This window comes from Anser brachyrhynchus (assembly GCF_964034855.1).
Source record: "Anser brachyrhynchus genome assembly, chromosome: 3".
Taxonomy (NCBI): Eukaryota; Metazoa; Chordata; class Aves; order Anseriformes; family Anatidae; genus Anser; species Anser brachyrhynchus.
The window spans coordinates 71,489,453-71,493,679 of NC_137696.1; the positions used below are offsets into that span (position 1 = coordinate 71,489,453).

The 4,227-nt window shown below is 41.1% G+C and overlaps 1 long non-coding RNA gene across 5 annotated transcripts; it reads left to right on the forward strand.

Moving 5' to 3' along the window:
- Positions 1-820: 820 nt before the first annotated feature.
- On the forward strand, positions 821-4,227 carry LOC308193547. Of its 5 annotated transcripts, none has more exons than XR_013949718.1 (3): positions 821-1,599; positions 1,700-1,946; positions 2,805-4,227. It is a non-coding gene; the product is annotated as an uncharacterized lncRNA (long non-coding RNA). The 5 variants fall into 5 exon arrangements; XR_013949719.1 differs by having other exon boundaries at positions 828-1,599; positions 1,768-1,946; XR_013949720.1 differs by having other exon boundaries at positions 829-1,415; positions 1,768-1,946.

Consider the following 4,227-nt stretch of genomic DNA (forward strand, 5'->3'; position numbering starts at 1 on the left):
CAGGTTAGACCACAAGCATCTGTTTGCTCAGGTTACATTTTACCAAAGATATTTGCACTTAAAAGTCTAGTGACACAATGCAAATCTCTCATAGTTGACTTAAACTGGATGGTTAAGTTATAATACTTTTGGTAGAAAAGTTTTTGTTTGTTTGTTTTTAAACAATATAAATAATTACCATCCAAACAGGTAAACAGGTTAACTCTAGAAGAATAAGTTTCACTAAAATTCTTTGTTTATATATTTATTTTTATTTTTTTTTATTTATTTATTTATTTTCAGTTCTGATGGCTTAAAGATTTTTCTACTTTTGAACAGTAACATTCTCCCACAGGTCTAATATTGAGTCTGGCTGTGGACAGGGCACCAGGTTCTTGAGTTGAAAGCTGAAAGCTTTAAGTGATTTGTATCAGGGAGAAACTAGCCCCAACACCGTCAGGTCTATGTTTTCCTTCAGGCTTTTTTTTTGCCTCTTCATATCATAATTTTTTAAAAGCAGGAGCAATTTACCTAGCACAGATCTTAGTATTAACCAGCTCTTGGTTTGATGCTACAAGTAATAAAAAGTATATCCACAAAAAGTTCTTCAGCCCTTATTGCTCCACTTTTCCTGCAATCCCCCTGGCTAGCAGAATGTATTTGAATACCCATTTTCTTATTGCAGGTTGCATAGAGGCCAGTGGCAGAACAGGAAACAGGGAGTGGGTCTCCTGCTATTAAAGCCGCTCCTCTGTCCACCGTGTTGCATTGTCCACACAGAAGCTTTTCTTTACTAAAGTAAAAAGAAAGAAGATGGTAAATTCTCATTTGTGTGGTCATAAGACTTTTCCAAATTCCTCCACCGTTTTTGTTCTCATGGGACGACATATTCAAACCCAGAGCACATTAATGTCAAGCAAAGCAAGGAAAGAGTTAAACGTTTGTGATAGGAAGAGTCAGCCGCAACTGTTGGTGGAGCCACCTGGTACCCATTAAGGAGTAGTTATGAGAGAGGAGTGAGAGATAAAGTAGGAAAGTTTTATAGCGTAGGAGAGAATGTGCAAGAGGCAGTGCTGGGTTAGTTGTAGAGGTAGTAAGCAAAGCCAGGTGTTTGAAGCTATCAAGAGATAAAAGATTTATAGGCCTCTTCAATAGACAAAAAGCTACTTTCTTCTTCTGCCTGTAGGTAATGAGATACTGGTTGGGCCTAAACCAGCTACGTGCTGATGTGGAGAAGATACCAAAGTAGTTAGCGTGAAGGTGACTGGATCTTTGCTTAAGACTGTAACAATGATCCTAAGTCAACCTTCAATGTAGGGGCTTACAGGTGTTCCAGAACATGCCCCTGTCTGTCTTTGTTGTTAACCTTTGAGCAGTTAAATTTTACAAGAATCTGAAGAATACCCTTGTCTGACCAGTGAGCTGGTATTTTTTAGGTAATAAAGCTGGCAAAAAAGACTGTCTGCTAACTTCTCCTTTTGCAAGATACATCTTGCCCTGAAAAAAATGTTTCTCAGTTTCTATTAGAGCAAGTTGGATTTTATTAATCTTTATTCTCAGTTGCTAGGTTGTCTGATACTTCTTTTTTCTGTTTTCCTGTTTGTGAAATCAAAATCTATGGTGAGCAGTACGTAAATCATATAATAATAATAATAAATTAATTAATTTTAAAAAAAAAAGACCTTTTGAATTTGGATGTTAATTTTCCCTTCTAAATAAGGCATTTTTAGTTGTGACACATGGCTTAAAATAAGACTGCTGAGCTGTCCTTCAACGATCCTACTGCAGGACATCAATTGTAAAAAGTTGGGGTAGCAAAAATGGCTCTCCACTTCTGCCATGCAGTCTCCATGACAGGCAGCAGTGTTGGAGCTTCAAGAGGAGGGACAAACCATTACTTCTTGCCTTGCTCTAATCTGCATACCAGGATCCTCTTCCTTGAGTCAGCCTTGCAGAAGTGGTAACAAGTAAGTGACCAGCTGGGGGAAAATTTGTTTGCCTTAGAGGGTTAAAATGCACAGTGACTGCATTGAATTTAAATAATACAACCTAGATTTACATTTCTTGAGTTCTGATAGGGAAATGTACATGTGCATTGTCTTTGTGGTAAAAATCATCAAAATGCAATCTCCTAAATTTATGTTTTCCTCTACTCATTTCTTCTGTGGCATAAGTATTGTTGTTAGAGATGCTGTTATGTTCAGTGGTCATTTGGCAACTGTGAGTGCTGAAAACACAAAACACAATGGCAGACGTGCTGGAGCACTTATCTGTTCCCACGATCCTCTGACGAGCTATTAAGCCCATACATCTTAATGCCAGCAGAACTGGAATAATTTTAGGAATAGGTTTTGTAACACGACTTCTGGGGAAGAGGGAGGAGCAGAGCTGAGAAGATTGAATCTGTCCAGGGTGAGTATACTAGCTGTTCTTTGCACAGCCAAAATGCATTGGGCAAGTGACTTTCATTTGTGCGTGTGGACTGCCAGTGGTTTCTAAACAGGCATGCTGGAGCCTTGTAGGGACCCTGTTCCTTCCTCTTCCCCGTGCAGTTTTCCTGCTGCTGCTCAAACTTTTTTATGTTAGGGGCAAGCTGAAATGACTTGGTCTCTAATTAACTAACAGTAAAGTAGTTCAATGAAATACTGGCAGTAGTTCTGCATAATACTGGTTTAACAACTCACTGGTTACTTAGGTGTTTTCCTGAGTGGAAAGTCTGAAGAAAGCCTGCATTTGCTATTAGAGTACCTCTGACATGCCCTGGGTTTCAGAATGTGTAGCTTTTTTTTCTTTTTTCTTTTTTCTTTTTTTTTTTTTTCCCCTAGTGGTTTAAAAATGCAAGTGTGAGAGCTGGCCCGATAGACCAGCAATGACAAGGTTAAACTACGGATGTTTAGGAAATTCGAGCAGGCTGCCTGTGCCATAACAAAGCAATGCTGGCCGTGGCTACCTGTTTCAGCAGACTTCTCCTGTCCTCCACGGGGCCCAGGGACTCAGCTGTGCCCTGCAAAGCTTCCTGTTTACGATCGCGCATCCTCCGAAAACAGCGCACGCTCTGCTTCCCACATCTCTGAAGCCATACAAGGATCCAATAACATCCTGTGACTTGCCGTCACTGCAGCCCTTGTTTTTCTGAGAACTGACGGGAGAAGGCTCTCACAGGATTGTTAACAATCGGTCATCACCTTTTGGATGTGTCAGACTGCCGAGGACTCCAGGCTTAACTGACAAGGAAACAATATCAGCAAAACGTTTGGCCTTTGTTCCTGCCATATATTGGTTCACAGTGTATTGTGGCAGTTAGTGCGCTTCCTATGTGGAGGAAACATTTTGATTTGAGGCTGGATGTTACGTAGCCTCCAGAGCACTGGCTGAACTGGGACAGTAGCATGGTTCAGTACTGAATGGCCTTGGCAGTTGCACAGCTTGCCTGCCCTGGTCATCTCCTCACGGTTACAGCCAAGGTATGTGCACCATCTGGATCCTGACAGCACCACAGCCTCCTTGAGAAGAAAAAAAAAAATCTGGTCTCCAGCTCCCTCCAAAGAGGAGCCCAGATTAAGATTTTGTTCCTCCCATTTCTTCTTCTGCTCTCTGCCCTACAAAGCATGCCTGTTGTCCTCAGTGGTTACTTAACAGCACTCAGGAGAGAATGAACTGGCAATGATGAACTGGAATTTAAAGAGTGAAATCCTCCCTAGTATTAAAAAAAATAAAAATAAAATATAAGAATTGAGCTATCTGGTACTGCAAGTAATAACCCTTTTCATGTGGGAGCTGCCTTTGTGTCATCAACAAACAAACAAACAAACAAATAAATAAATAAAGCTGAGCACGCTCTTTTTTCAAACGCTCTTGATTATCTAACCCAAACCCTACCCCAGCCTTGCACCCACTTTTCAAGGGAAGAAGGCTGGTGCAGCAGGCAGCACCGCCTTCTGCAACTCCGCATGGCTGGGCAGGGAGTTTCACTGCCTCTGCCCCCAGCCCCGAAAGTGGTGGGGTGCTGGTGTCTCCATGTTTGTGATATGTATCATGTGGAGAGAAAAAAAAAAAAAAAAAAGGCGGAGTTTGGCCTTAATGAACAAATCTAGCTTTGCCATGTACCATTGAGATTGCATGAGGTTTGGAATTCATGTGGCTCTTGTTTAAAGGTTATGTCTAATTAAGGCTCTCCAAACATTTGGGATTGTAGATTCTTCATAACCTTTCCATTGTTCTTGAAATCAAAATAGCAGCAGCCTCAAC